Source organism: Eulemur rufifrons, chromosome 2, assembly GCF_041146395.1.
Source record: "Eulemur rufifrons isolate Redbay chromosome 2, OSU_ERuf_1, whole genome shotgun sequence".
NCBI classification, from domain to species: domain Eukaryota; kingdom Metazoa; phylum Chordata; class Mammalia; order Primates; family Lemuridae; genus Eulemur; species Eulemur rufifrons.
In genome coordinates, this window is record NC_090984.1 from 23,066,915 (window position 1) to 23,079,806 (window position 12,892).

Below are 12,892 nucleotides of genomic sequence, written 5' to 3' on the forward strand. Positions count from 1 at the left end.
GGAGCGAAGGCACGAAAAGGCCACCTTGCCTGGCTCTCTTGTTCTTTGGGGCGTCTGGCCTCTGCTGGAATTTCCGAAGCACTCACTTGCTTTGCTTTGTTTGCTTTTTAATTCAGAGCATCATCGCAGGGCGAGGGATGATTTCATACCTTTTAATAAGGGACTCTTCAAATGAAATAGCCCTTGTTGCTATTCCATCAATCCACTGGAGCACCAGCCACAGGGATAACTCGTTCGCCAGGTAATTGCCATCATTCAAGTACCGGATGGGGTGTTGTGAGATGTCAGTTGAGTGAATTTTTCTTAATCGAGTACCTTTGCCCCATAAGGCTTGTACAATCCGATGGCCTGGTGGAGCTTCCCACAAGCAAAGTCTAGCTAAATACCATGGTATCAGCATCCCCCGGTCCCCACTGCTGGTGGCCTGGGGAGGCTGTCCCTGAAGCTCTCCAAGACACCCCACAGCTAAGCTCCATACGCTTTGCCTCCTCTGCCCCTGCCCCTTGTCAGAACTTCCTTTCCTGGAGTGGGGGAGGGGTGTTGAGGGCACCCACCAGGGCCACTGCATGGCACCAGGGACACCATTCTCATTGGCTCCTACGTGAACGGCCCCCTCAGCACAGCTACCCAAAGGACACCACAGGAACAATGCCCCTGGGGTTGGACAACATGGCGATTCTGACACTTGCACGGGATCACAAGGACCCATGGCCCTGACTCTGAGCTGAGGCTGCCAGGGCCTTCTGGACCAGGTGCAGCTTCCTCAGACCTCATGTTTCTACGCCCCGGCTGCCCCGGAGCACCCTCACCCCGCACACGGCGGCCCAGAGATGCTCTTGCATGGAACAGAGCAGGGGGCAGGTGTGGCTGGCGAATCGGTCCCTGCCCTGACCACAGACTGGTCCCAAGAGGACCATAATCCCACCGCACCACTCCCCACCTCTGGCAGAGACCTCATCCCAAACCTTTAGTTGCAGAGAACAGGATCCGTGGCAGCTCAGGCCAGACAGGCCCAACCCAGGGGCTGTAGGCTCAAGATCTGTGACCCCCATGGCCAGATTCAGAAGCTGCCTGGACCCTGGACCAAATGGGGGGCAGGGCCAGCCAGGAGGAGTCTGGTCCACAGGTCATGAAGTGCAGGGTCCCAGGCTTTGGAGCCAGAGAGCCCCTATCTGAATCGGGGCTCCATATCCTCCTAGCTTTGGGGCCTTGCAGCAGTCACTTAACCTCTTGGAACTTCACTTTCTTGAGGATATAAAACTCACCAACAGGCCGGGCGTGGTGGCTCACGCCTGTAATCCTAGCACTCTGGGAGGCCGAGGCGGGTGGATCGCTCAAGGTCAGGAGTTCGAGACCAGCCTGAGCAAGAGCGAGACCCCGTCTCTACTAAAAATAGAAAGAAATTATATGGACAACTAAAATATATATATAGAAAAATTAGCCGGGTATGGTGGCGCAAGCCTGTAGTCCTAGCTACTCGGGAGGCTGAGGCAGTAGGATTGCTTGAGCCCAGGAGTTTGAGGTTGCTGTGAGCTAGGCTGACGCCATGGCACTCACTCTAGCCAGGGCAACAAAGCGACACTCTGTCTCAAAAAAAAAACAAACAAAAAAAAAAAAAACCTCACCAACAGCTCTGCTGCGAAGGCTCAATGACAAAATATATGTAAAGCCCCTTGTCTGGGGCCTGACACAGCAACAATGTATGTTCCTCCCCTCTCAAGGGCTCCCTGACTCCTGTCATACTGGCCCCAGGAAATGTCCTGAGCTAAGGAGAAAGGTTCCAGTAGGACATTCCTGTGGCTGCTGCCAGAATCAGTTTGCAAGGCCCAGCGAGGGACAGTACTACCCCTTATGTCATCGCAGGGGCAGGACAGGAAGGTGGGGCTGGAGCAGAGCCTCCCCAGACAGCTGGGCTTTGCTGCAAGTGGACCCACCAGAGCCAGCGGTGTCCTGGAGACTTTAACGAGCTGCCCATTAGGAACGGTTTGTCTCCTCCACCCTGTAGATGACCACACCTGGTAGTGGGTGGAGCCCACTTTAGGGACAGGACAGAGGGCTGCTAGACTGGCATTAAAACTTGAAATCTGCATGGGGGGTGGGGAGGCATGGCCCAAGTGACCCCTAGAGCTGGAGGGGAGAAGGAGGAGGGCTGGGGTGTGGAGGGCAACGCAGGGGCTCTGGCACAAGGAAGAGAGTCCCCTCATCTCTGACCACCTTGGGTCAGAGTACGTGACTCAGTGTACATGAAGACCTTGTACCCACCTGCCATCAGACAAATGGGGTGTTTTCCAGGGCCCAGTCCCAGGATCCTGCTCTGCCTGCCGCCTCCCCTGACGTGCAGCATCCCAGCTGCCTGTGCCTCCCCAGTGGACGTCAGCAAAGGATGGGCTCAGCTTGCCCCGCTTGGCAGGTTTCTGCAGCCCTCTTCTTACTAAGTAGGTTGGCGTGTGGCTGTGGGAGGGCCTAGGGTCTGATCCCTCTCCTGGAGGCCCAGCAGGCCTGAGGCCACAGCACACCTCACCCCAGGTTGTCTACACCCTCCTCATCCCTATCTGGTTGCCAGGGAGCTCTAGGTTTGCAATGCAAGCCCCCTTCATTTTAGAAAAGGGAGCTTAATGTTCTAAGAACTCACCTTCCTCTCCCCTCCCATCTTTTCCTCCTCCTCCTCCTCAATTCATCAAATGCTAAGCGAGCATTGTCCAGTCATCTTTCACATCACAGAAGGGAACACCTCTCTGCTTTCTAAGACGTGTGCTCTGAGTGTGGACACAGCAATGGAGAAGGGATGCACTGAGTGAATCACACTGTCACCTGATTGCCCCAGGGATCAGCGGCCTTCTAGGGCGGTCGGATGGTGTAAGAGCTCAGCTACAAGTAGGCCCAGCCTACAACCAGAGCTAGGGCCCAGGGAGAGGCCAAGTTGAAGAATCAGTGCAGGGCAAGGGCGGGGCTCAGTCTCTAGCCAGGGTCAGGGCTCAGCATGTGAACAGGGTCAGGGCTCAGCATGTGAACAGGGTCAGGGCTCAGCATGTGAACAGGATCAAGGCTCTGTGTGACCCGGGTCAGAGCTCAGTGTGACCAGGCTCAGGCCTCAGTCTTCTCTACCTCATTCAGCTCCCCGATCTAGTAATAAACCTTTCTTCATGTACAAAATGCAAAACAACTTGTTGCTCTCCTGTCTTAAAATATTCTAGGGGAAAAAAAAAAAAACAACAAAAGAAACTTCCACGGTGGCTGGTGGCTGGTGGCCTCGAGGACTGCGGTGCAGCAGGGCAGCGGGCACTTGAGGAACTGCACGGCCTGGTCTCTGAGGCTCTCTGCTCTCCTTGCCACTCCCGTCCATGCAGTTTTTGTTCCAGGCATACGAGCTGCCTGGCTGAAGTGCCTGGCTTCTTCATGCCTTTGTGATTCTCAAGGCCATTCCCCCTCATGGCACCGACCCCGCCCCGCCTCTGTATCATGTGGTGGCTACAAGCTCAAGCTCTAAAGCAGACCAAAGCCGGATTCAAACCTGCCAGCATCACTTCCTTGTGGGACTTGGGGCAAATAGCTCAGCCTCCTCTTTGCGCAGAAGTCAGCTGTGGTACCCGTGCGTGGGCTGGTGTGAGGCTTTCCTGGGGAGCCCATGGACAGGTTTCAATGCACATTACTCGTTTAAAGCATTAATTATTCCCCAGTGTGTTTGAGATGTTTGATTAACACTCAGTATCCCTTTTCTACCATCTCCTAGTGGCCTTGCTAGACTGCAGTGGCCAGAAAACTGGACATGCAGGGCTTCCTTGTAGCCGAGGTTTCGGGCGTGAAGTGGGGCCAGCAAGTAGAGTCGCTCTGGGAAGAGCTGGGAGGCAGATTCGGGGGCCATCTGTGGCCGCCCTGGGCTGGCTCCGGCAGCTGAGCCTGACCGTGGAAAGGCAGCGGCATCTTGTGCCTTCAGATTCGGGGTGCAGAGGGGCAGCAGCGCGGATTTCCGAGCCCTGGTGCAGGCTATGGAAGCAGGTTCTTGAACCCGATGGTTCTAGTGACTCCTCCTGTTCTTGCTTCTGTAACTAGTTACCACAAGCTTGGAGGCTTTTAACAACACAAATTTACTCTCTTATTCCAGCTGTGAGGGTCCGAAGTTCAACATCAGTTTCACTGGGCTAAGGTCAAGGTTTCGGCCGCTCCGTTTTCCTTCTGGAGGCTCTAGAGAAGACCCCGTTTCCTCGCCTCTCCCAGTTTCTAGAGGCCACGTGCATCCTTGGCTCACTGGCCCTTCCTGTATTGTCAAGCCAGCTCCTGCTCCATCATCCCAATTCCTTTATCTTTTCCTGACTCTGCTTTCCTCCCTCCCTCTCAGAAGGACCTTGTGATTGTATTGGGCCCACCTGGACCGTGCAGGGCACTTTCCCATCTCAACATTCCTCATCACATCTGCGAAGTTCCTTCTGCCGTGTACAGTAACACTCACAGGCTCTGGGGCTTAGAGCGCGGGCATCTTGGGTACCATTATTAGCCGACTACATGCCAGGGCAGCAGCCCCCTGACCAGCCAGCTCTGTGATATCCTGTATTCTGGAAGTCATTCCCCGACACCAGCCTCAACTGGCTCCTCTGGCCCTGTCAACAATTTTGTAGGCACCTCATACCCTGCACTGAATTCCTTTCTGCTTAAAATACAGTAGCCTCTGTTCACTGCACCCAACCATGACTAATGGAGCAAATGTCCCTCAAGACTCAGCCAAAATGTCACCATGCCTGGGAAGTCTTCCATAATTTCTCCAGGGTTCCTTGCTCTCTCCTCTTGATCACACAGCTCCTAGATCAAATCCATATAAATGTTTTCCTCCCCTAGTAGATCATGACTTTCCCATCCAACTGCGGCATGGAGTGGAACACGCAGGCAGGCTGCATACGGAGTGCGGGTTCCTGAGCACCAAGCCTGGAGGCGGCAGACGCAGGCGTGCCCCGGGAAGGCAGGGGACAAGCCAGCCACACGCGGAAGGAAAGCTGGGAGAGAAAAGCCGTCTCAACCTCACAAGCCACAGCTGCAGCCGGACACATGGGCAGCAGCACATTCTTCACCCCGGGGCTGCATCCCAGTCTGGGGTTTTGTGGCTCTGAATTTAGAATGCAGAAACAATGACGTGTGACTAAAGTGACAGGCCCCGGCACACAGAAGAGTGTCTGGAGTTAAATCCGGAAAATAACCAACGAGCAGAGGATGAATCTTTCTTGATTGGGGGCAGGAGAGCAAACAAGCACAGTGACGTCCTTGGTCCACGACAGGCCCTGACCCGATCCCACCTGGGACAGACATGCAGTCTGGCCGTCAACCTAGAAAGGCAAGCCCAGGCCTGGGTGTGAATGGAGCAATGAAACAGTTCCTCAAAAGTGTCAGATGCATGCAGCAAACTGGAAAACTTGGTGTGCCACCTTAGAGGAGTGGACACGGAGATGGCACAGGATGGGTGAGAGACAGCATGCAGAAGGCCACCCATGCTGGCAGGCAAGAACTAAGAGCCTCGAAAGGCCCTGCCCTGCTGTGGCTAACGCATGCCGTGACATCGGGCACACTCCCTGGCCTCAGTCTCTTCCACCTGTCTGATGGGCACAGTAGACTCTGTGCTGAAGGGAAGCAAGAAGGAACGGTGCAGGGTGACAGGCTCGGAAGGCCAGCGGAGTGGGAGAGGTGGGTCCTGGGCCGTGGCGGGAAAGAGGCTCTGGCTGGAGAAGGAAGGCCAGGAAGCTGAGGTGTCACTAATGAGGTCCCAACAGACACACAGGGCTGGGTGTGAACCTGGAGAGCCGGCCCTCCTCCATCCCCACGCTCAGCACACTTCGAATTAATAATTAAAATGCTTCCTGTCAAATTCCAGCCCGACACGTAATTAGAGCAGCTCCAGGCTTTAGGTGGTGGTGATGAAAACAGCTCCTTGTTAGAAAGAGACTTTTCTGGGGACAAGCGCAGTGACAATAGAACCTTCCTCCCCGTATTTCTCCATCAGGGCCTCCCCTCTGCGTGCCAGATGTATACGGACAGGGGTTTTCCTACTAGCCGGGAGAGAGGCCGGGGGATGGGGAGGAACCTCGGTTTCCCCCCCTGCGCTGGGAGGAGATTGGACAAGGTGTCATCCTAGCCGACGTGAGTGCAGCTCAGGGATTTGGGCAAGGAGGGTAGGAGGTGGCTCCTCGGAGTTTCAAAGGCCAGACAGACAGGTCAGGGCCAAGGGCAGATGCTGGACCACGCCTGCAACATGTGCACAGAAGGCATTGCTATCACGTCCTTTCCGCCCAGGGCTGCTGGAGGGTAGCTGAGCTCAGCCACCAACTGTTCAGTGGCCAAGGCATCCCAGGCCCCGCACACAAGCCCACGGTGTCCGTCACTTCCTCCTGGAGCACAGCCCTTCCCCATTCTGTCAGCAAAGTGCGGCACAGACCCAGGAGTCCTGGCTCTCCCAGGGGCAGAGCTTGGAGGTGCTGTCCACGGTTCCAGAGAAACTTCCGGTCTTCATCCTCCTCCCGTGTGAGGAGCTCTTCCAGAGCCCTGACTGGTCTCTCCTGCCCCCTAGACTCCATCCTCCCTAGTTCAGTCCCTGAGCCCTGTCACACTGCCACACCTCCACACCTGCCACCAGGATTGCCCCCTCCCTGCCCCAAGAGGGGGAAGGAATGCCCCCTGCTTAGCTCATTCATGGAGAGCCCTGAGTGCCCAGCCTGGGGTTGTGCCCGATGGGCCTGCCCACAGGAGCTCGGGGATTGGAGCCCACGCTCAGATACCTAGTGGAAGAAAACCACTTTAAAGCAATGTTGCGTTACTTCACTGAAGTTGCCTTCATAAATATTTTAAAGGTGTTTATTAGGAAAACCACAGGAGCAGAGAGGAGGTTGCTGAGGCTGGGAGGAGAGGTGGCCTGTAAGGTCTCACTGCCATGCCACCACCACTGCCAATGAGACATTTACTCCTTTGGAGGGGCTGGCCCTGTGGGGGCTGCAAGGAGGAAAAGCCCACCGTGTTGAGCTGCCCTACCCCGTGCAGGAAGTGGCTGCCTGGATGCCCACACTCTTGTCCTCAGACTGAACCCCACAGGGGTATATAACAGAGTCCTCTGGACACGGCGTGACCTGGGGACAGCAGTGTCCTGAGTCCTACTCTGAGATTTGCTCCCAATTGCTCCCCATTGCTCCCCTTCTTTGAGCTCAACAATCCAGTGGAGAAGAGAGGGGCTGGGTAGGCCCCTCCTTGGCAGGCTGATGTTTCCAAATTTGTGGATGCTGTCCTTCGCCCGCCTCTCCTCACTCCCTCCCCCTTCCACCCCTGCCAAATGCACACATCCACCCATGGCCATGCGCATCAGACCAGGGGCAGCCGAGGCAGAGCAGGTGCATGGGACCAGAGTAGCTTCCAGGAGCCCCTCAGCCCAGATATCCTGCCCTGCCTTGCTCCACTCCACCAGGCAGGGAGAGCCCGGCCGGGGCCCAGGAGAGGGTAAGAACGGGGTCCTGCCTACCCGCCCGTCACCCTCTGGTGGGGGTGCAGGGACAGAGGCACCACGTCAGAGCTACCTCTGACATAGCTCCTCTCCTTGAGAAAGAGCTTCTTTCTCTTCCCCAAGCCGAAGCCAACAAGCCCATCAAGCTCTGAGAAGGCAGAACCGACCTGCAGGCCAAGGTCTGCGGTGCTGGCGCTCAGCGGCCCTGGCTGCCTCCCTCTCCCTGCCTGGGGCTCCTTCAGCTACCGTCTGGGGCTGAGCAACGGGCAACCCTCACTGCCTCCACCTGCACCCTCCCCACACCTGACTCCCCTGCACACCCTGTCTGCCCAGCTGTCCCCTCTCTACTGGTCTTGGGTCAAACCTCTCTCCTTTGTCCTGGCTGAGTCCAGCGCCATCTGCTCAGGTCTATCCAGTCACACTGCGTAAGTGCAGTGAGGTGGCCCCCCGAAGCTCTGTCCTTTGGGTAATCTCTCTTCATGTGAGTCAACTAGGGCAGGGAGGGTCGTACTCTGGGGCCCACCGTACAGACGCAGCCTGCAGCCTGACCTGCAGCCTGCGAGGACCAGGTCTCCCAGCACCCAGCTCCTGACACAGAGCGAGGAGTGGGCGGACAGAGCCTAGGAGCCTGCTCTGGTAAATAAATAAAGAAGAATGACTTGCAATTACCATATCAATTGTTTCTGGGTACATAAGGGCTTCTAAAAGATTTTTAAAATAGATTATTCCTTTAAATAGGTTAAGCACCCCTTGGCAGCCTCATTTACATTGTTCGTGTGATGGCAAATCCTTTTTTCACTGGTAATGCAGAAGTAAACTTCAGCCTCGGTCATCTCCATTTGGAGACCAGAATTAATGGGGTTTAGGTGCTTCCCTGCCCGCCGTGTACCAGAGGACAGGGGCTGCTCTGTGCCCAGCGCTGGGCTGGCGGGTGAGCAATCCAGACCGGCTCTGGAGAGGAGAACTCCCAGGGAGCAGTGAATGTGCACGTGCTTCATCATGGCTGTGCCACACAAGGGGCAGCGACCTGGGGGATCCGGGAGGGTGTGCAGGACCCGCGCAGGCAGAGGAGAGGGAGGGCAGATCGGTGGTGGTGGTGGGGGGGAATAAAAGCTTATAAACATGAGCTGATATGAGACATGCAACTTCTGCCACTCGTCAGTCGTCTCTGTCCCCTTCTCCCTTATACATTCCCCTGACTCCCTCATCACCCACCCTGCAGACAGAACAGAACGCACGCGGCACTGCAGAGCCCATCCCCAAAAACGCCCTAGGTCCAGAAGCCCTGGCTGCCAGCACGTTCTCCTAGTGGGCTGACCCAGATCCTCCCGGCTGCAGTGGCTGGGAGGACACTTGAGAAAAGCGGCACAGATAGAGTCACCAAGGAACTCAGCACCCTGGCCGTGCCTTCCAGGTCACCAAGGCCCTCAGCATGATCCCCCAAGGAGGCGGAGCTCCCTCTGCACCATGGCCAGCTTCAGTTCCTGGAACGTTTCCTGAAGCTGCCATCCACGTGCACATGGACTTCAATGCAATTACAAAAGCTATACGAACAAGAAGTGCATTCATTCATCAGCAGCAAATGACATTAAATTATCCTCGCCAATAAGGCAAAACGTCAGTTCCGTGGCTGGTAGGCTCTGCAGAGACACATGTTGGTCCCTCTCCCCACCCCCAGCAGTGGGGGGTCATGCTCTGCAGGGACCTTTTAAGAGAGGATACTGGAACAGAGGAGCAGGAAGGAAATGGAATAGGGCACAGGCTAGGCCTCTGGGAGCATGACGGTCTGTGAATTACAGCAGGTGGGCAGAGGCTGGGTGGGTGAGCTTTGAGAATGAAGGAGGTCCAGAGGGCAGGGAGCTGCAGGAGGCTGAGAGGAGTGGTGGGGAGAGACGCTGAGCCCAGTCACTCTGAGTGCTGCAGGTGTGCGGCATAGCAGGGACCCCAGGACACCCGGGGGTGGAAGCACATTTGAGACGGTGGGGAGGAAAGCAGGAAGAGCGCGAAGGCTCTTATCTCCCTGAGCCTGGCACACATGCACAGACTGACGACTGACGGCTACAGGGAGCAGGACAGATGGTTCTTCCCTCCGTGGAGAACATGGTGCTGGAGGGAGGAGGGAGCCAGAGCTACCCAGGTGACTGGGCACATCTGGATGCCTGGGGCGGGGGGCAAGGGAGAGACAAGAAGGGAAAAAGGGAGTCAGGAGGAGGAGGAGGAGGAGGAGGAGGGGACATGGGAGGACCCTCCATCTCCTATACTAGAGCTGAAAGGAGCTGAGCCATCACCGGTGTCACCCCACCCTTCCTCGCTCCCCCAGGGCCTGGGTGTCTGGTCTAACTGGGGACAGAAACTCGGTGTTCCTCCTTTTACGCAGTCCCCAACCTCGCAACACAAGAAACAGGGCCTCCTCGATCACTTCTCTCAACCTTCCTGGCTCCTGTATTTCCCATGCTTCCCTTAGTTAGAAAACAAAAAACCCTTAGTTTGATACAGTGATCACCGAGGACAGCTGGCTTAGCTCGGGTGCCTGGTCTCAAAGGTCTCTGCCCAGGGTTGTCCTTCTCAGCCCTATTTTACACGAACTTGTAAGCTAGGCTAGGGCGCCTGGCGTCTGCATGTCAATATTTAGCATTGATCTCAACCAGTTGCATCAGAACTGCTGGTGATGGAGCCCAGGCAGTGGTATTATTTAAAACTCCCGAAGTGATGCTGATGTGCAGCCAGGGTTCGGAACCCACCGGACCAACGGCATCTAGAGCTGCATCACCAGGAGCACAGTGCCCAGGATCGAGGAGGTGAGAGCTAATCTATTATGAGCTGAAACATCATGATCCATGGCAGGGGCCTCGGTCTGAAAGGAACAATGATGACACACATCCAGAGGAGAGCGCTGGGGATGGAGAAATCATATTAGCTGAAGGAGGATGGGGAGGGGGATATTTTGCCGCTCAGATGCTGGAGAAAGACTGGGAGCAAAGGTCACAGACCCTCTGTCTGAGGGCTGGGATATGTCTGCCCTGTGAGACTTGGGCTTTTCTCTGTTCTAACAAAGTGCTGCCTTGTTAGTGATGAAATAGTGTCACTGAAATTACCTGGAGCTGGTAGAGCCAAATGGCAGCTTATGGATGCCCTGGGACACAAGTGCAAGAGATTTAACTCGCCCTGAGGCACTTACATCCAATAAGATGCGGAGGAACCTCCCCCATCCATTATAGTCAGTGCTCTGGGTGCCGGGCTCAGCCCAGCCCTGGCACACACACCCAGACCACAGTTCTGCCCACACCTTCCCGCAGGAGTCAGGAACACTCACCCCAGGACCAGGGGCTCAGAAAGGCAAAGACAGCTCCTGGGGAACCGAGGCAGTGGCAGCTGGAAGCAGATCTGAAGGGCCAGGCAGCCCGGAGGAGGTGGGAGACGGGGCTGACTGCCGGCCCTGCACACTGCTGAGTCGGGCTCCACCCTGAGGGCCCCGAGACCAGCTGGGCATGAATTCCAAGCACCATTTCTGCCCTGTCTACAATCAATTTTGCTAGTGACTCTGGAGTTTTCTTCGTTTGCATTGTCTTCCTGCCACAGGGACTGGCTAAAAAGGCAGCCCAAACAATTGGCAACTCTACCAACATTTAAAATGCACCCAGAGATCCCACTTCTAAGGCTCTATGCTATAGAAACTGCAGCACAAGGATGCATGGTTTGTATCTAAACTATAGGAACTAACCAAATGTATTTTAGAACAGCAGTACTATGAGATACTATGCAGCCATTTAAAACAAATGAGGGAGGTCCTTGCAAGAAGCTTGATACAAAATAGCATGTACTGTAGGATTCCATTCATTTGAAGTTCAAGAACAAGCAAAACTAATCTGCGGTGAAAACAGCCAGGGTGGGGCTATTGACTGGGAAGGGACAGTAAGGAACTTCCTGGATTCTGGAATTGCTCCATCTGGTATTGGTTATATGGGTAGATATTTGCGTAAAAATTCATGGAGTCCTACAGTGAGAATTAGCATCTTTTAAGCATTGGAGGTATGTCACACATCAATATGGAAAGTAAGGAGGAGGAGGGCACTCTAGGAGAACTGACTTGGGAAAAGAGTAAAGAAAAATAGCTCATGCCTGTAATCCCAGCACTCTGGGAGGCCGAGGTGGAAGGATCGCTTGAGGTCAGGAGTTGGAGACCAGCCTGAGCAAGAGTGAGACCCAGTTTCTACAGAACATAGAGAAATTAGCTGGGCGCAATGTCTTGAGCCTGTAGTCCCAGCTACTCGGAGGCTGAGGCAGGAGGATTGCTCAAGCCCAGGAGTTTGAGGTTGCAGTGAGCTATGATGATGCCATGGCACTCTAGCTGGTTGACAGAGCAAGACCCTGTCTAAAAAAAAAAAAAAGAAAAGAAAAGCAGAACAATATGTATGATACCATTTTTATAAACATGTAAGCCTGGAGAAACCAGTCTGGAAAGACAGCAAACCCTTAATGTCGCTTCCTCGGAGGGGGAGGACTACATTTCTGTACCGTCTTCATCTGTAGTGTTTGACTCCACTGCCCAGACCCCTGAACCCCCTGCCCACTGCACACTGGCCTCCGGCTCCTGCTGCTCTCTGAGTGCCCTGCACTTGGAGGCCGAGGGTCTTGGCTACTCAGGGCAGACTCTGGCTCCATGTCTCAGTTCCAGATTTGGGCTTTGCAACAGGATCCTTAGATATTGCCCAGCTGAGAATCCGCCGGGATCTCTGCTCACACGTACCAACGTACCACTCGGCACCACCTCTGGGACAGAGGAAGGTCAGTGCCTCTTCTCCCGTGGAAGGCACCACCGCTGTCTGTGCGTGTGAGCAGCACGCTCTCAATCACACACGTGGAGAGGCAGGATGACTCGGGGTCCCCAGCCTCACCACTAATCTCTCCCCCGTCTGCTCGCTCTGGGTGGTGAGTGGTCACATCAGCTAACTGGTCTGCACAACTCTGCTTACAAATGGTCCCAGAGGTGAATTCTGGTCACACCCCGAGCCGGGCAAATGAACCCTCGCTCTGTCCCCTCTTTAATATGGATGTGACACCTGCAGGCTACAGCTTGTCGCACTGTGAGAATTATTTCTCCATTAAAATGCAGGAGTTGGCGCTGTGCCCGGGAAGGACGGCTAAAAATACTGCCGTCCAGGGCGCTCATCACCAGAGGACTTGGTGGCCTCTCTCTCTACCCCTCACCTCCAGGCGAGCCCCACGCCTGCTGGGTGCCTCCCCCAGGCACTTGAGACAATGTCGTGTTTGAGCCTTACCCCTGCCCTGTCACCAGTTGCCGTGCCTGTTTTACGGAGTGGCAAACTGAGGTCCAGACAGCTTGCTCTGGGCCACTGGGTTCAATCTACAAGTCACCTGGGCAGCAACAGGGCATGGCCCAACTGCAGGGAGGGAAAACATAAC